Source organism: Clarias gariepinus, chromosome 7 (genome assembly GCF_024256425.1).
Source record: "Clarias gariepinus isolate MV-2021 ecotype Netherlands chromosome 7, CGAR_prim_01v2, whole genome shotgun sequence".
In the NCBI taxonomy this organism is placed as follows: Eukaryota; Metazoa; Chordata; class Actinopteri; order Siluriformes; family Clariidae; genus Clarias; species Clarias gariepinus.
The window spans coordinates 15,692,971-15,713,840 of NC_071106.1; the positions used below are offsets into that span (position 1 = coordinate 15,692,971).

At 36.7% G+C, this 20,870-nt stretch overlaps 1 protein-coding gene and 1 long non-coding RNA gene across 2 annotated transcripts in view; both read right to left on the bottom strand.

Annotated features, from left to right (window-relative positions):
• Positions 1-20,870, bottom strand: part of cdh13 (cadherin 13, H-cadherin (heart)) — a 421,723-nt gene that overhangs the window by 287,037 nt on the left and 113,816 nt on the right. The gene's annotated exons all lie outside the window — the stretch shown is intronic.
• LOC128527895 (uncharacterized) lies at positions 14,932-19,044 on the bottom strand. The gene is made up of 3 exons (XR_008360915.1): positions 18,821-19,044; positions 18,134-18,240; positions 14,932-15,024 (listed from the first exon to the last, which is right to left on the bottom strand). It is a non-coding gene; the product is annotated as an uncharacterized LOC128527895 (long non-coding RNA).

The window sequence follows — 20,870 nt, forward strand, 5'->3', positions numbered from 1 at the left end:
TAGGATTAGTGAGGAACTGCAACATTTTATCTTTTTTTTTTATCAAATTTGGAGTGTGGTGATACATAAATTGCCATACAAAATAACTGAGATATATAACTGACTCGATTTTATGTTGGTTGGATGGATGGATGGATGGATGGATGGATGGATAGATAGATAGATAGATAGATAGATAGATAGATAGATAGATAGATAGATAGATAGATAGATAGATGGATAGATAAACAGATCTTTTTTTGTTTCTCTTTTAAATGTATTAGATCTTAGTTACACCCAAATTGTAAAGGCAGAAAACTTCATTTTGATTCCATCCCAACTGTGGTGGATGGGCAAAACAGACATTTTGACAGCTGCTATCAGATTAGAAACTGAACTGAAACCCGAAATGATTTGGCTTAGGACCATTTCATAACATAGCTATCTTGATCAAATCCTGACATTCACAGCGTGATGAAAACATATTTAGCTAGCAAGGTTTAAAACATCTTTAGATAGACTGACTCAACGGCTACATTTAATAAACTGACTTTTTTTTTTTATTTACACTAAGACAGGCAGTAAAAAAGGCATTGCAATACTAAAACAAAATATATTTATGATGTTGATGTACAGTATTAAGGTATGTCATAGATATGGGCAAAAAACAAGGTTTTGTCTCCTTGGATGTTGCGTGGATTTAGCCACACATATAATAATTTCTTCAGTTAAACAGTCCTGCCAAAGCAAGAGAACTTTATGATGGTTTCTAACACTTCAAATATAATCTCTAGCACTGCTCACTGTTTGGACAAAAAGAAATGTGCACACAATGACTGCATGGCTGGCGGAACATGGCCATCTTATTTCTCACAGCTCCAAATATCGATCTAAGGACAGACTAGGTGGAGCTCTGCTTGTTGCTCTTGACCCTGTTCCTGATACAATCTATGGGCTGGTAGGAGATGGTGTAAAGCAGATATGCTGGGGTGAAACCCATCAGCTTTAAACAGATTTATGTTGCAGGAACAGGAGGAGGGTGTCTATAAATTTTTACCTTGCAAGCCACAGACATAATGTGTAGTGCCATATGGCAGAAAAATCCATGAAAGGCAATGCAGTGTGAACACTGCTTTTCTGTACTGATAAAAAGGAAACCTACACTCTTTATCATGTATTTAACATTATGTGATGCTTATGCCTAAAAATTTATTAAATTTAATTTAATCTACATACCACAGGCTCAGTAATAACCACCGTCGTCTTGCTTCACAACTCATCTCTGATCTATGTGCGTAGCGTTTGTATGTACTTTTTGGTTCCCCCCACTGTCCAAAGACACTGCATTATAGACTTACTGTATTAGTGTTTTTAAATTTCCTGTTGCGTATGTGATTTGGTTTGTCAGTGGGTAGGTGTTTGTGAACCTTAAATAAATTGGCAACCCATCCAGGGTCCCCCCTAAGCATCTCTGAGGATAGGCTCCCGGTACTACCATGACTGGTATGAAATGTTTAATCAATTGAGAAATAATCCACATAGTAATAACTGCATTCTACACTGCGGTGAAACTAAATGTAAAACATCAACACATAGCAAAAAAAAAAAAAAACAGCTCCAAGGATCAGTGGTGCAAGGTCAAGCAGGGCATTTAAAAATATCTGCCAATTGATGGCCAAGCTTTCTATTGCAGCATGTTTGCAGTTGCACACACTAAAATGCACTTCCTTATTTAAAAGTAAGTCCCAGTTGTCATTCAGTATAGAGAGCAATTGTTCTGAGGGTTTACAAGGAAAAGCAAAGCTGTGAAACAGTTCTTATGATTACTGCTTCTAAGAAAACACATGATTTTTTTATGATCCTATTTCTGAGTTCTTTGAATATTAAGTGTGGAAAAAATGTGCATGCACAGGGCACACGTCGTCACCGATTTCCTGCTTTTAACTCAGAATCGCATAAGCCTTGTGAGCGGTGTCTGTCTACAACCTACTTTAAATATGAACCTTTTTAAAGTTCACAAACATAACCATTTCTTGTACACTGATTTCATCTCTGTTACCAGTTTGCGTTGAGGAATTAATGTTAATTAATTCTCTAATCTTAATGTTGCAGGTCAACTCATCCAAGAGCACTGGTAGTTTGGAGGACTGTACTTTCAAACGGCCAGAATGGCATAAACAACCATAAACCTTGCCCTCCAATTCACACAGCACTACCTCTCTGATGTGTTCAGTTTGCATAGTCGAATCTTGGGCGAAGAAACATACTGTAGGATGCCGAACCAAATGTTAGAATTTACACACTGTAAGTAAAGGTTAGGGTTAGAGGAACCACAGGAGCAATGAAACATCTTTACAGATTACTCACAGTTCAGTGTGTGGGTGACGGCATTACTTGTCGAGCGAGGCTATGAAAAGCTGTAGCTGTTGGTTGTACTTATAGCTGAAACGAGTGCCAGGGATTTAGTGCTACAAACCAGCCTTCTGCAAATTTTTAACTAAAAAAAAAGCTGGTAGTCAAAGAATCACTTTCTTTTAATGAAAGAGGCAATTTAACCAACTTTGTAAATGGCTACTCATGTAAATTCACCACTGTTGAAAATAACACTTGCTTCCACAGACATGGCATTATCATGTCTAAAAATATATTAGTCAACCATTAAAAGTAATCACCTGTGCTAGGAACACAATATATTACTGAAATAATATATATAAGAAGCAGTACTTTTCTGACAAGTTCTCCTAAAAGTCGTCTAGGTTTTATTGTGTTATTTTGTTCTGGTTTCGATGAAAGTAAAATCTACATAATCTCTTTCCACAGAGGATATAACACAATCTTTGCCAACATGTCAATCCAGATGGGAACTACTGTATATTACCTGGGGTAATTTCAATTGGTCGTTTTTATAGAAGGTAAAATATGATGTAGTCTTTCCTGGCGCACTAGTGAAGTCCATAAAAAATCATTGACATGATGAAGTCAGACAGGACAGAAATTCCAGAGACACTTTGGCAAAAACGACATTACCCCATCTCTCCATGTAAAATTAATTCAATAGTAGGAGTGAGACGACACTTCCAAAAGATTTTGTACATCATCAGTATTTATCTCTTTGTCTTTAGATGATATCAAGGATTAATGCAAAAACAAGATGTCAGCAAAAAAAAAAAGTACAAAAGGAAATGTATTTTAATGTTTGATTTGAACTGAAAAAAAAAAAAAAAAACTAAACACTAAAACAGTTAGGAAACCACCCAACAGTACTCTGTGACTAATTGTTGAACTATACCCCTGTAATAAATCTATTGATTCAATTATTGCTTTAGAAATCATCAATGTAATGCAACAATGCATATAATCTTTTTTTCTTTTTTTTAATTGACTTAAATTTATGGAGTCTGCATGGCCATCCAGGACCCTCATCATTGTAACCTATACTGCTTTATCCTGTGTACTGTATGGGGTCACGGGGAGACTTAGGGCATGGAGCGGGGTACACCCCGGACAGGGTATCAAGCCATCTCAGGGCACACACACTCTTTTAAACACTACGGACAATCTGGCAACACCAACTAACCTAATTTGCATGTCTTTTGACTGTAGGAGGAAACCGGCGCACCCGGAGGAAACCCACCAAGGACAGGGAGAACATGAAAACTCTATGCACACACACCAGAGGTGGGAATTAAACCTGGAGCCTGGGGTGCACTGAGCCAGTGCTCCAACTTAATTTTTATTTATTTATTTTTTTTTAGTAAAAAAAAAAATGGAGAAATACTGATCTGCAATTAGGACCTCCTTTTCCTAACCTTTTTTATTGTTTAAAGGGGAATCAAATGATTCTCAGTGTTAAAACAACAAAGTCACTAACCAGTCCTTCACGAAAGCATTTTATACACTGTTGCTGTAATAAATATGGTAAGTAATTCAATACGAATGTGCTGATCAGTCGCTCTGAAACATTACCATCTGGCCTTTAATTTGGAGTGAATAAAGCCAAATGGTAATTTACTATAAAAAAGAAAAAAGGAGCTAAAGAGGAAGACATTTGAATTATTAATAGCAGATTATTTCAACTAATTGCGCTCCCTTGCTCATGGATGTAAAAGACGTCAGTGTTGTAGAAGAGAAAGTACAGTTATTTGGCACATCAACACGATAAAATCAAACATTCAGTACAGCCAAGTACAAGGATAATAATTTCTTGTTCTTGACATGTCAGTGTCTAGCAGCTCCAAACTTCTTCCCGTAAGTCTCTGATGACAGGCTTTGTTTGCTGAGTTTTAAATGTGCTTACGCTAAACAAGGCTTTGCTATAACCCAGTAGGCATATGCTGAAAGACTGTGCTGATTATCTACAATCATTGCCTGTCAATCACACAAATATTAAAAGAAGGAGTGATAGTAGGTGGAGCAGATGTTTCCAAATCGCAATCAGGACGAGGTAACTCTGGGTATGGGTTGATGTTTATTTTGTGACTGCGTTAATAAAAAAAAATACAAGAAAAAAAGACTAATTAAGTGGGTCTTAAGAAAAGGTAATTTTGCAATCAATAGTTTTCAGGTACAGGTTAACCCAACTTTAAAACTTTGGGTTAAAACTAGGGATGCACCGAAATGAAAATTCTGGGCCGAAAACGAAAACGAAATTTTTGGATGCACTTGGCCGAAAACCGATACCGAAACCGAAAAATGGCTTCATTAAAAAACATGTTTAAAATATTTTCTTTTTGTTTGTATTAAAAAAACTACAAATTAATTAAGCAATCAAACTTTTATTGATAATAAATAACAGTAATAAGGCTGTTTAACAATAACAAAACTTGCTTCCAAGTGCTTCTGAACCGCTGACATACTCCGTGTTTGATGCGTAATGACAGCGCGAACGAGACGGGAGGATGGGAGAGGCGTGGCGACAATTTCGGCTTTTATTTTCGGCGCTTTCTTACGTTTCGGCCGAAACCGATAATGCTATTTCGGCCGAAAATTTTCGCCGGCCGAAATTTCGGTGCATCCCTAGTTAAAACCATATCTGCATACGATCAGTCAGAATATTTAGTAGATGTGCCATTAGGCAACATTACATTGTGACATTTATTACTTTTCTAGGCATTCAGTCGATGGTTTCCCCCAAATTCCTGTTTTTTATGATTCAAAACTGGGCCGTTTCGCACTGAATTTTGCACCCTTTCACAAAATTTATATTTAAATGTTCGAAAGTTTATCCTGGATATAGTCTCTGTCTGTGTCTGTGAGTTTTGCATGCAGGTTGCAGGGACAGCTGCAGTGAGTGGACCAAGCCAAAACCGCTCGATTCACAAGCACAAGCAATATGTGATATTGCTGGCTGTATAAAGACTTATATCTTTGTAACTGTATAGGCTGTAAACAAACCATTTTTAGCGAGAAGAGCAGTGCACCATTGCACCCCATCCTTTTTTTCAGAAATTGACTTTGCCTAGTTAAGACTAAACTGTATTTCCCCCAAAGGTATGTCATGTGAATGGGAGGTTTAGATTATTAATATTTGACATTACTCTTTATTATTTCATAATAAATAATTAAACTATTATAAAACACTAAAATTTTTGGTAAAATGACAAATGACCAGCTGGACAAACAAAATCCAATTATTATTGTGACTCGACATCTGCAGTCTGTTAATTTTATGTTGGGTAAACATCACAGTGAGGTTCTACTGTTGGAGGAACAGCCTGTCCCTGAGCTAAACAAAGTTGAAGTGCTGGTATTTGGGGGAAAATAAAGCAAATATGATAAGAGTTATAAAGCCCACCTGTAATTACAGCACAACATCTTAGGTGCAACCCGATGGAATTCAAGAACTTACTGATGCTTTTATCCCAAAGAATTGTAAATTAAAGTTATGCAAATGAAGAGCAATTTTACTGGGACAGGAAGGAATGATTTTGATAGCTCTTACTGTGAACAGCCATCAGTGGAATGTAAATGGCTTTTTGTTTTAATATGAGACTTATACTAGACTTGTAGAGGATTTGTACTTCTTATTGTAAAAAATAATAAAACTTGTATCCCTTTAAATGCAGGCTTATGAATTTTTTTTCTTTGGTCAATCATTCACATTTTTGTTCATTTTGACCTTTTTTTATTACCTATCACATCTTTATCTATTTGTATAGATGCCACAATCAATTATCTTTACATTTCCTTAATATCAGTAACTGTAATGACAAGAACACAATCTTTAAACTTTACTCCTTTTTTTGGGAATTTGTGCAAAGTTGGATTTTGTAAGATTTAATATAAATAAAATAACAGTTTCATGATGAATAGATGAATAGAAAAATCACTTGAATTATCAAATGCCGAATACAGCTAGACTTTAAATATCTATTTTACTGTTTTGAATACTTTAATTTAGCCTCTTTGCATCCTTTAGTTGCTTGACTCTATAATTTATATGCACTTGTATAATTAATAACTTGGATAAGTTTGTATAATATGTATATTTTCCCTTGTGCAGCAATGACTTTAACCATGGCATGGCTATTGTTACTGGTATGACTGTTCCAAATGACATTTACAGAAGAGTTCAACCACAATACATTGATTAGACACTTAGCTGCAAAAAACATTTCAATGGTGTATGGTGTATGGTTTCAGTATTTTCATACTGTCTGTAAATAACATTCCTGGGCAAGGTGGGTCTCAGCCGACTGCAGGTGTTCCCGTGAACCTTTCGTGAGTGAAATGCCTGATTTTTGAAAATCCACAGATAACTTCGTGCCAGCTTATGGAACATTTGTACATTTCAAGAACTCAGCTGTGAGTTATTGCCACATCCCCATTCAGTCATGACCTCTCTCCAAGTGATTTCCACATGTTTGGACCATTCAAGGAGTTCCTGGGGAGGAAGGCATCTCAGACCTGAAGCAGGCAGTGCAATCATGGCTCATAGAAGAAACTTTTCTACCATGATTGTATCAAAGCTCTAGTGAAACACTGGAGTGCATTTGTATTAGTGTAGCAGGGAATTATATAGAGAAATAAAGGTAGTTTTAGCTCTCATAACTGTGTTCTGTTATTCTGCACAATTAAAAGTTTAAAAGTCTCAGAGTAGGAAATCTCTCCTACGTGGCCAAGAATTCTCAAAGTGACGCCATTTTGTTCCTACTTTCATGGGTAGGAGTAAGAGCTATTTATCAATATCCTTAAAATAGGAAATTACAAACACTGACGGACACAGAGCTCTTAAAGGACACGTTTGGACAAAAATGAAGTTTTTTTTTTTTTTTTTATCACGTGCAGTATGCAATTGGTTTCTTCAGGTGACTGCTATTGTATGTTTTTTTTTTTTTTTCAGCTTGGAAACAGAAACAAAGCCTGACAAAGCTAACAAAATGTCGGAAATAATGAATTAAACTCTTACAGCACCGCTGATTTCCCCAACACACAGCATGAAATCAACCAAAGACAAGCTGCTTTCAAGGAGTTGTGGGCATTATCCATGGCACATACCGTACATTAAAATAATTATAGTTATATATACATTTTATATACTGTACTATATTAAATTATTTGAATGTAAGCTATAATATAGGGGCAGTTATGATTGGAGCAGTCCTATTAGGATAACTTCATACAGCCGAGTCACACATCTACTGTATAAGTTTTGTCTGTGTGCATTAAGCTTTTAAACAACTGCCACTGATTTCACCATTTCACTTTTTCACCGTTTCAACTAAAAAAACCTGTCCAAACTACAACACCCACTATGATAATCAGCCTACGTTACTGCTCCTAGTGTCGCAAAAAGTGACATCACACACTTTCCTTGGCGCAGTCCTACTCCTCGCCAACAAAAAAGGGTAGAATGCTATTATTTCTATGAGTGATTCTGAGATGCTTAGTTAATACTGGTACCACACACACACACACACACACACATATATATTTTACCTTCTTTAACTTAGAGCTATAATTAGCCTTTTATTACCTACACAATATAATGCATTGTAAAGAGGAAACATTAAAATGCACTCACCTGTTTTTCCATGGTGAGTAATAAGATATTTGGGTATTACCTATTACCGTTATTCTGCTGCTAATTTCTGGTAAGCATTTGGTCTTAATTTTCAGTTTAATGAGTTTTTTTAGAGTCAGACATTTTAATATTAACATAACTGTCGTAGTTCTGCACATTTACAGTATTAAAAACAATGAGGCAGGTGAAATTATCAACTGAGAAGACCATTCCCATGCTATATTTTCTTTTTCTGGAAATATCTGAAGGGGTCTAATGTCATAACTTGAGGGAATTAAGTCTGTGTTCAAAGTAGAAATACTGTAGATACAAAGGAAATAAAAGTCAAACAAGACCAGATCCCTGGGGTATTTAACTTTACTTGCTTTATATAAACATTTTCTATGCAACTTCAAATACTTAAAAACTACAATCTGATTATCTTGATAAAAAAATTTTTTATAAAAATTGGTAATGTCATTAAACATTGAATTTCACTTTTGTCTGATCATTACTTTTGACCAAATATGATGCATGGATGGATGGATGGATGGATAGATAGATACTCTCGTTCTATTAAACACAGCAATCCTTTTTACTGTTGATTTTTTACCATCGCCAAATGTTTATGATCTACATTCATGATTGTTTTCCCACACATTTGTTTCACAAAGTGTGTGTGTGTTTGTCATGAATAAATAAATGTCTTTTCTCCTGCACATGATCATTATTTCTTTGCAGTTCGCTCAACAGGTCAGAGTGGCATGTCTCAACCAGGCACACATAAATCCACCCACCCACTCATACGCAAAGACACATATGGGCTCATGTATTCAACGGTTCTGTACAACAATTATGGGTCCCGCTACAGATATCAACAGGTGACCTATGAAGCCGTTTGCACAGAATATGGGAAATATGCCAAGGTATCTAATTTACAGCAAGCCAAGAGCAGAAAATAGCATGTACAGTAAGAATGCTGCTGGTTTTTCCTTTGAACCCCAATGAGGCCATTCAAATGTTGTTTTAAATTAATACTTCAGTGCACCAGTCTTAAACTGGCTGTGAAATCATGATATCTAAAGAATCAACCACTTACTCACTCACTTACTTACTCACTCACTCATCGTCTATACCACTTTATCCTGTATTCAGGGTCAGGGCGGGCCTGGAGCCTATCCCAGGAGGCTTAGGGCACAAGGCAGGGTACACCCTGGACAGGGTGCCAATCCATCGCAGGACATATATACATACAGTACACTGACACACTCTTTTACACACACTATGGCAATTTGGAAGGGGCCAATTAGCATTATTTAAGAATTTTCCATTATTTGAAAATTTACCATGCGGTTTTAATGGCTTTTTTGAAATATGCACTCATTTTAAATCCAGTGGCTGCAACATGCTCCAAAAAGGTTGGGACCTTTAAATGTCTATCAGTGTGTAACATCACCATTTCTGTTAATAACACTTTTTAAGCATTTGGGCAGTACCGACTCCAGTTGGCCATGTTTAGCTAAGACGGTTTCCCCCATTCTTACATTATGCAGGTCTTTTGCTATGCAACTGTACGCAGTCATTTTTGCCATATTTTGCACTCATAATGCACCACGCATTATCAGTTGAAGCAGGCAGGCCAGTCTAGCACCCGTACTCTGTGTTTAGCAGCCAGAATTCAGTTTAACGTTGTACTGTAGGAAAATACAGGGATGTTTGGATGGCAGCATGTTTTGCTCCAAAAAGAACATATTTTTCTGCATTAATAGTGCCCCCACAGATATGCAGTTTAGCTATGCCACGGGAACTGGCACACCCCCATATGATGACTGATGCTGGGTTTTGGACCTGTCTCTGATAACAGCTTTTCCTCTTTGACATATGACGACTGTTTTTTCCAAAAACTTTTTTGAATGTTGACTCGTAAGATCATAGAGCACGATTTCAATAGGCCACTGTCCATCTCAGATGAGAAAAAGCTCAGAGAAGCCTTTGACACCTCCGGACAGTATTGATGGCTTCGTTAAGCCATAAGTTGCAGTTGTAAATGCAGCAACAAATATTGTTAATGGACAAAGGTTGACCCAAGTGTTCTCAAGCTCATGTCATTATACAGTATGCACTACAGAGGCAACAGTTTTTAGGACAGTGTCTAAAGGATCTGAAGTGGTTTTATTATGGCCACAAAGCCATAATGCCCATCCTGTGGATTTTCATCACATTATGCATGTGGAAATGCTCTTACCTACTGTACACTATAAAACATAGTTACGATTTTTACTAATTTTTTTATAACATGCATCTTTACTAGGTGTTTAAGTCATCTCCATTCATGATCTTTTTGAGCACATTTCTTTCATGAAGTTAAATGCTCAGAACAGACACATTTTACCAATGTGTTGGACAGTTCTCAACCCAGTTCCAAATCTCCTTAATTTATGTCTTAATTGTTTATGTTGCTTGATTTAGGTCCATAATTAGGCCCTTATAAGATTGCGATTTTTTTTTTTTTGTAAGAACACAAAACAAAGATTTAGAAGCATTGCAAATCCAAATACAGAGTACACTCATGTAGTCTCTAACCTCTCCTCATCTCACCTCACAACCTGATCTTATTTTAGGAATGGGGAATGTAAAAAAAAAATTCCCATCACAAAACAACAGCTAAAAAGAACCTTGGGCTTATTAAATTTTAATAAGGTTCTCGAGGCAACTTCCCCCTGCCATAATTGCTTTGTGTATTTCCCCTATGGGAAGCCCTGCTCCTGTTTGTTGTCAGCGCACAGCCATTGAAGTCACAGTCAACGAGATTCTTTCTGTCTCTGTCTCACTCTCTGATCCCTGCTCTCTTATAACCATCAAAAAAAATGGACAGTCAATCTCAACGGAATATTCCACTGTCCTAATTATCATCAGTCGATATTCCCCACTTTAAAACTCATAACTTTCTATCCGCGGGAAGCAACCAAACACAGCTCTCTCATCTATTTCTAGATAGGATTTCTATATTATAGGAGATGAGCAGTCTGTGAGCAAGATTGATCTGAATCATGACTCGGGTTGATTAATGTCATTACAAAGTCGATATGATTACCATGCATTTGTCGTTTCATAGCAATGTCTCCTAACCCACTGATTGTTGAAGATGGCAGACGGGTCTGTTCCATATGCAAACATGAACACTCACTCTGAACCAGTGGCTGAAGGCAGGGGGGTAAAATCGGGTGCAACTCAGCAGATGTCACGGCGACTTCCATTACAAGTACTTTTAGACTTTAATTATGTCAAAGGCATTATTAGGATTGAAATTTGGAGAGGTCTTAATGGCGCATATCCAATTCCAGCAGTCTATTTTTTTTTCTCTGTATCACATACACATACACGTAGACATCAATAAAAGATAACGGGGAACAGAATGGACACCTAGAGAAATTTGTACTAAATTCTGAAAGTAATTAAAATCATTTAAAAAAGCACACTGTCAAGGCCAATCTTGACAGGAAAGAAAAGTTACAAATGAATCTCGAGCGATGTGCAAAGGTTAATGAAATTCTAAAATAATCATTAGTAATAACTGCTTATTTTGACAAGGAAGCAGGGTATACACAGTCCCCACCAGGTACACCGCAGAACACACTTTGATGCCTGGGGCCTTCAAAATTCTTTGAGATATCGCTTCATCCTCAGTACGAAAACGTGACTTTCCTGCAACTTCCTAGGCGCAGAAATTACACACCTCAGGGTAAGAGCGAGCAAGGGGGATATTAGTCTGCCTCTGCGATGCCAAGATGAGCCCTTTAACATGGCAGTCGACAGATGTCAGGCAGGAGAGGCTGTCATAACTAAAGGCATGAGATAGAGATGGATCTACCAGCACTGCACTCAAGCATAGAGATGGCACCTTTAAAAGAAACCTTGGCTCATTCCCATTCACACCTCAGTTTTATTCATTCCTGTCCTGTCCTTCTTCTCAATGCCTCTTCCATGACAACCAGCGACACTTCCTGTTGGACACACACCTCCAGGACCTCCGAACCTCGCCTCAGCTTGGCTGGCAGCCCTTCCTGGCACAAAATCATCCATGCTAGTGTACAGGGGAAAGGCACAACCCACAGATGTAGCAACAATGACCTCTGACTGTTCACAGGACGTAAACACGATCGGGTATATTCATTGGAGCCGGAGGGGGAACAAAAAATCCTTCCTTGACATTCAAAGTCAAAAGACAAATGGAGAAAGGATTACGTACACAAATGTTATTTTCTTTCTCTTGTTTGCTCTTTTTTGTTATCTACTCAGAGTTAATTACACAATAAAAATGCATTCATGATAAGCAGACTAGCACTAGATAAGCACTGGCTGTTGCTTCCGTTTTGAGGAAAGAGTGAATCAATTTTCACGCAGACAAATAACTTGTCATGCTCTTAAATTTATAATAAAATGAAAAGAAGAAAGAACGAATAAAGTAAAAGAAAGAAAGAACTTGCTTGAGTTTTATTTTTTATAGATTGTAGCTGCTTAATTTTCACTTTGTAAAAAGCCAGCATCATAACAGATTTGCCACAAATGTACTGTACATTAATAAAAGCATTCGTAGAGAGCAGTGAGGAGAGACACTGAGCAATTAAACCAGTTCCATGTTAACTGTTAAAAGAAAAAACTTTTTTAAATCTTTAATGACTTTTGTAGTAATACAGCTGTTTTTATATGATAAAAAAAAAAAAAAAAAAAAGCATAAATGAATCTGAAAAAGTTCAGAGGACATTTTTCATTAAGACACATTTCCGAAAGGGTCCACAAGAACAAGCAAAGTGTTGGTTAGCCAAAGGAAGGATTTCTTTTCTTTCCTTTTTCTGTTTCTCTCAGGGTCACATACTGTTCTCAGTGCACAAAGACTTATTTTAAGACAATACCAGATCTAGATCTGTCACAGATCAACTTCATTTTACACCATGATTGAGGATATATCATGTTTGTGAGTAACAGAAAGAAGCGTACAATGTGACAATATTAGGATAAATCTTCTAATATAAAGAATGAGTCACCCATTTCCTGCTCAATCTGTCCTCCCTACAGAGGACAAATCAGGAATTTAGATGTAGGGTGTCAGGTATAAGCGACAGAGATGTATGCTTGTGCAGGGTGATGTTTATTTAAATCAGGCCAGCAATCTAAAACTAATTCAAAGGTCAAAGTCGGAGGCGAGACAAAAGAAATGTTTTAAACAAACGGATAAAACTAGTCAAATCCAAAAAAGCAAAGTATCAACAAAACAAAGTCAAAACTGGAACACAATTACAGAAAGAATAACTGCTTGGAAATGCCACTAGGGTTTCTAGGGCAAAACCTAGCTGTGTGTGTATTTGTGTGTGTGGCATTTATGATAAAAAATAAGTGTCTTTCTCTATTATTTCTCTGCATTTCTCTCAAAAGTGACATGTTTCAGCCAGGCACATACTGCATAGCCCCCCCCCCCCCCTCCAGCAACACATTAGAGCTGTGAATCATAGACAGACTGTCAGTTTTGAGGCTGTTGTGATTTTACATTCAGTTTATTTCAGTAGCACTAAAGTTTATTGTCTGATTTGTCTCAAGCTGATCTATTTTTCACAGGTTTTGAAATATTAAAAGCTAAAAAGCATTTAATAGAGACCGAAAACTGGAGCATTTTGTGCTCTTATTTTTTTAATGTATGGTCTAATACAAAACAGTAACCTTCATTCTTGCCATTGTTTTGCTCCACACTCCAATCCAGTAGGTGAAGGTAATTCAAAAACTGCTCATAAATGCATAAGAAGAGAAAACGATATTATCGATAAATGAAAGTGGATTTTCTGCAAAAACGCTGTGGTATATGTATAAATAAGAAATGTTTTCCCTCTTTCAATATATTTACTGTATGTTTCATACACAGGAGGACCTGAAACAAGCAAACCCTTAAGCAAGGCCCTTAACCCTATCTGCTCCAGGGACGCTGTATCATGGCTGACCCTGCCATCATTTCCCAGTTACCCTGGGATATGCAAAGAAGGAATTTCACTGTGCTGTAATGTATATGTGACAAATAAAGGCTTAACTTAACGACTGTATGTCTGTCCAGACAGATTTTGTCACAGCATCATGCACAGAGGTGGGTAGTTTTTTTATTTACTCCTGAGTAGTTTTACTGCACAATAATCATACGACTCCGTTTGACCAATCAGCCGCAGTAACAATAATTACATGTAGTCACATGACCACACTCAAACTGCCATCATAGCGAGAAAGAACTTTAGCCGGCATCCCTGGCATCATATACAAAGCATGTTTCGCTTGCAAAAGAACAGCTTCATACTGCAGTGTCTTTTTTTATCTGCCAAAATAGACACACTTCAGCATATAAAAACTCGACTCCTAACCTGAGGAAACATGTCGCGTTTAGCTATTTCTTTAAATGTTGCCATATACAATTAGATAATTATACTATAACACACACACACACATATACCTGCATATACCTGCATATCATGCCAGGGATGCATAGAAGGAAAATGGGGACGTATGACATATTTACTACTTTTGAGGACACTGCTTTCCAGAAGCGGTATTGAAATAATAAACAGTGATTTCTGTTATTTGAGAGCCATAGATGACCACAATCACTTAGGATTTTTGATAAAAACCTTTTTTAAACGCCTAAAACTTTTACATCACTTTGGGGACATGTATTATTTAGGTCACAAATGGAGACAAAGCGGAACACACACACAAACCTTTCAAGACTTATGGTCCACTTTAGGAACAATCTTAAAAAAAAAAGAAATCTCAATATTGTTGTAAAAAGTTTAACCCAATATAAAAAACAACAATTTTGTGATTTTTAAAAAAAAAATGATTTCTTGGGTTACATTTTCAATAAATGCACCGAAAACCAGTTATTTTAGTGAAAATTGCTTGTTGAATAAAATTCAAAAGGCAATAATGGCACAAAATTGAATTTGAAACATTTCCAACTAAATGCTTCTCATCTTCCTCTTGCTCCTCAGTACTGGATGATAAGATATCTAAAAAAAAGAAAAAAAAAAAACACCATCAGTAACAATTATACAACATATCTTTTTACATTGGTGTAGATTCAGAAAGCATTAAAACATTCCACAATAAAACCTTTCTTCAAGATGTTAACTAAAAACTAACGATTAAGCTGTAATTAATTACTTTCGTTTAGGTGTATTATGCAAACAAAAACATGACATTACTATCACGTCTATCCATTTCCTTACAATTGACTGAATCAGTAAATACTGGAAGGCACAATACATAAATTTGGATTGTTCTATGCATTTTCTAAACACTTACCTTGGTGTGTATGTTTGTGTGTACACCTAGAGTTACCACTAAAAGCACTGAAACTGTAAGGTTACACTACAGACCAGGACACTATAGTACACTATAGATCAGGCATCACTAAATGGCGGACTGCGGTCCAGATCCGGACTGAGTGACAACTCTATCCATGGATTGAAATCCAGTAGCGCCCATAAGATAGCCCTCCTTAAGAAAGCACATGCACAGGCTCGTCTGAAGCTTGCCAATGAACAGAGAAGAACTGGGAGAAAGTGATGTGGTCAGATGAGACCAAAATTAAGCTCTTTGCCATCAATTTAACTAGCCATGTTTGGACCATATGACCATAAAACATCATCCCTACAGTCAAGCACAGAGGTGGAAACATAATGCTTTGGGGCTGTTTCTCTACTAAAAGTAGGGACTGACTTTGCCACTTTGAAGGGATGGATGAGGATGAGGCCATGTCATAGATGAGAACCTCCTTCCATCAGCCAGAACACTGAAGATGGGTTGTGGATGTGACTTCCAGCATGACAATGACCCAAAACATACCGCTAAGGCAACAAAGGAGAAGCTCAAGAAAAAAAAAATGAAGGCAATCGAGTGGCTTGAGCCAGTCTCCAGACCTTAATATAGAAAATTCATGGAGGGAGCTGAAACGTTGTGTTGCCAAGTGACAGGCAAGAAACCTTAAGGATTTAGTGAAGATCTGTAAAAAGAGTGAACCAAAATCCCTCCTGAGATATGTGCAAACCCCTGTGTTTGCCAACAAGTACTAAGTCATGTTTGGCTTGGGGGATCAAATACTTATTGAAAAAAACATTGTTACACTACTTTCTATAGACAGTTGTTACTTTTTTCACACAACCTAATGCATCTAGATACCTATAGTAGGAAAAGGAACGTAATGTGCCTTTAAGTGCAATTTAAAATTTCCTTTCGGATTAAAAAATTATTATTATTATTATTATTATTATCTTTTCTTAGTTAACAACTGTGAGCACCTGTAACCGAGCATGAGCAATTTCCCTCTGGGATTATTAAAGTTATTTGAATCTTCAATCTTGAAAGTATCTACCTATCTATCCATCTATCTATCTATGTGTTCAGTGATAGTCAGTCTAGAATGTTTAAAAAATTAATGTTTAGAAATCTTTATGTTTTATTTCACATCACCACACCAAACATAATTTTAAAACTGGGGTACACCACAAACAGTCAATTTTGCATATATTTACACCACTAGCATGCTTACATTACTTTGCCTATTTACTCAATACAGGCACACAAAGGCTTTCCATAAAGCTTTGCTAAGAACAGTACACCTCAGAAATTAAAAAATATATATATTTGTCTTTCATTATTTAACTTAAAAAGTAAAACTCTCAGATCTTCCAGATTCTTTACATACAAAGTTAAATATTTCAAGCCTTTTTTGTTTTGATGATTGGATCTTGTACCTCATGACAATCAAAAGTCCAGTATTTTAATATATTAGTATTTTTAATTTAGCATTTTAGTAAAGTACTATTCATACAGAATAAATACACAGATGAGGAAGACTGTTGACTTGATAGTTGTCAGGAAGACAATCATTCACCCCTCCACAAGGAAGATAAGCTACAGAAAAATCTGTATTGAATCATATTAATGGAAACTTGACTGGAAGAGAAAATTTTGGAGGAAAATGTGCACAAGCAAGAGAGATGATTGCAGCCTAAAGAAGATTGTCAAGCAAAACTGATTGAAGAACGTTGAAGAACTTCACAAGGAGTTGAGTGAGGCTGGAGTCAGCCAAGGCTGGAGCATCAAGAGCCACAAAATAAAGATATTCAGGATATGGGCAACAACTGTTGCATATCTAGTATCAAGTCACTCCTGAACCAGAGTCAACTTTAGAAGCGTCTTATATGGCTCAAAGAGAAAAAGAACTGGACTGTTGCTTAGTGGTCCAAAGTCCTCTTTTTAGATCAAATTTTACATTTCATTTGAAAATCAAGGTCCCAAAGTCAGGAGAAAGACAGGAGAGGCACAGAATCCAAGTCAAAAGTTTCAATAGTCGGTGATGATTTGGGAAGCCATGTGTGTTGGTCGACTGTGTTTTATTAAGTCAAAGTCAACACAATGTCTACCAGGAGATTTCAGAGCATTTCATGCCTGTTGACAAGCTTTATAGAGATGCTGATTTCCTTTTCCAGCAGGTCTTAGTACCTCCCCACAGTGCCAAAACTACCACTAACTGGTGTGCTGACCATGATATTACTGTGCTTGACTGATCAGCCGACTCACCTTACCTAAACCCTATAGAGGATCTATGAGGTATTAAGAGGTAGATTAGAAACATCCAACTCAACAATACAGATGAGTTGAAGGTTGCTGGTCTTCAATAACACCTCAGCAGTGCCACAGGCTGATCACCTCCATGCCAGGCCATATTGATGCAGTAAATTATGATAAGGAGCCAAGCATTGAGTGCATAAATAAACATATTTTTTCATAATTTCTGTATTGTACTGTAAACACCTGTTTTGCTTTCTTGGTTTTCATGAGCTTAAAGACGTAATCATTAAAATTAAAACCAAAAAGGCTTAAAATATTTTACTTCACATATAATCAATCTAGTATATATGAGTTTCACTTCAAATTTAAAAAGAAAATTTACCTGTTTACAATATTAAATTTTGGTGATGCACAGTACATGCTGTAAAAATGTATACCACATTTAAACCAAATAACATTTGTTTTGCAGTACATCTGTCATATGTTAGGCAAACGGTATCTATATTAATAAAATTTTAAGAATAGGATTAAATAACCACATACCTTTGCAAACATCAATAGAACATCCTTAAACATCTGGCATCTAAACGGCAGCTCTGATATGATGTTCAGCTTCACCTTAAGGCTGAACCCTGGGTCTCTGCAGACATCTGCAAGAAACCAGTCCAGTCATATCACACAGTCTCACACTCCAGCTTCTGAATTTATTGGTTTAATGTTAATTTCATGCTGCATAATTATTTAACTGCAGTGTATTAATGTATAACAACCTGCAAATATCCAAATTAATCTTCCTGATTGTGGACATTTTTATTGTTATTTTGAAGTGGTTAACTGAAACAACACATCACTTCATTAAGAAGCAAATGTACATCTGGACAAACTTCTAAACTTGCTAACCGAATTATTCCCATAAATAATAAGTACATACAGCATAAACACGCAGCGGAGTGTTTTATTCAGACGATCTTATTCAGACGATTTACTGAGGATGAATTAAAACCTGTAAGCCCGAGAGTGAGAGTGACAGAGGGAGAGACCCCGCCCCTTTGCTCCGAGGTTTAAATAAAGCAGATCTCAGCAGCATGAGCACGGAGCGCCGGGCTCGCGCATGCACGTTATCCCCTCCATTCCGCTTTAATTTTACCGTGATACATCATTAAATAACTAAGCGCTAACAGGCTACCTTTTTTTTTTTTTGGTCATGAAGAAATTTGAGATTCCACTTACCTGTGGCTGTTGTTTACTCCCGGTGAGCGTGTTGTGCGCATGCGCTCCTGGTGCGCACCGTGTGTAAGGCCCCCGGGGGGAAACGCGCCGTGACACAAAAGTTCCTGACGTCATCTCGCATTTTACCATGTTGAACATCGTCATTAAACATTAATCACAAAATCATAAATTTAAAATAAAAATAACCTCCCATTCCGGAAAGAAATTTTGGTTTGTTCATGTAGCATTAGTGTGTAGAAACAGTGTGTAGCATCAGTGTTTACGTATTTGTTTTCTGTGACAATGTCTTCTTTCTGCATTATGTGCAATGCATACAACTCGTTAATACTGATGGGTCGTTCATGAACAATAAATTCTTTTTGAACGAATCTTTAACGTGACTCAGAAGAACGAGTAGTCTCGGAGAGTGATTCGATCATTTTCTACTGGTCGCGCATGCGCAAATCAACGAGAATTGAGCGATTCTTCCTTAATGACTCTCCTACACCGAGCTGCGCGTTCCTTTGTCACGTGACTCCCATAGACGCTATGCGGTGCAATAGATTTAAAAGAACGAACGACTCAGACTAGAATATATGAGAGGTGAGATACTCGTTTTGTTTACTATAATATGTCTTTAGCTGCACTGTAATATTTTGAATAATGGAACTATAGCCAAAATCTGTGTATGTAGACGTGTAAGATGTCTTTTTTTATTGAAAATGCAACATTTTATTTTATTTCTGATCAAAAGAACAAAATTAATTAACTGACTCAAAAAAGATTCGTTCATTTTGATGAACGAGATTCAAAGAACCGAGTCACTAAAATGATTCAAACTTCCCATCACTATCCGTTAACAGGTTGGTCAGAAAACCACTTGAAATTAAGCTTTCAAATAAAAAAATTCCATTCTTCAGGCAAACTACCTTCCCTTAACCATGAAAGATGAAGCCTGTCAGTCTACTGTGTACCACTCAATGATCCTAATGCAGTTCACTACGCTGGATCAATGTGAGCTTGGTGATCAAACCTTACACTCACCAACCAAATTGCCAACCAATGGCTCCTCTGTGGAAAAATATAGTAATATAAGCCACTGCAACAGAGACGGCCTGTAGAACTGCACTTAGGATCGGTGTCCAGGGGACGTCTGCAGTCTTCCATTGAGAGTTATAAGTTTGTTCTGCCAAATGTTCTTTGGTAAATGGATTATTAAAATAGTAAATTGAAAGTCTCAATCTCTACAGTCAATGACTGAGAGTTTAATATGACCAACTCAGGATACTAATATAGACTCCAATGTCTGTAGCCATCCATTAGGACTGTAACATTAGTTAAAGGCAATGGATAATTGACTCTAAATTCGCTTGTCAGCATATGGCACTTTTAAGTCTCTGGGCAGCACTGAGTCAGTCAATGCAGAGACAACTGCTCTCAATAAGATAATGAAGTAAGTCGATTGTCTTCCATCAAGACTGTAACATTAATTATTGAATTTCTGAGAACTTTAAAACAACATAAATTTAACCACAAGCCCATCTGGCTTGACATAATTCCACTATATAGAATTCAAAAACGATTCATGGTTTTTAATAATGCAATAAGAGAAATTCTGTCTGGGCCAAAAAATTAACATTTCTTCAACATATTTATTAGATTTATTCTCAAAAATATTTTAATAAAAACTATATCTATGGATAAAAAGAATTAAAGTTAGGTTAAAGGAAACTTATGGTTAAAGAAACAAGAGGTTCAAAGTAAACCAGCATCTTGCCCCAGTTGTTCAAAATTAATCTGATTGGATTTCGGCTGTCTGATTGGATCAAATCTCGAAAATGGGTTGTTCAAAAGAAAAAGACAGATCAGTAAATAAGATTAGATCATGTAATCCAACATTGGTTTAGATTTGAATCAAACTTTCAGTATGTGTTGTTTAAAACTTTTTAGTAGGATTGGGATACGTTTGATCCAAAACAAATTAGGATTATCCTGATCCTAGGAGATGGGTGGATAAAGAGTGGAACCAAATGTGATTTACCTTGAAAACCGGTCAAAAATACAATTGCAT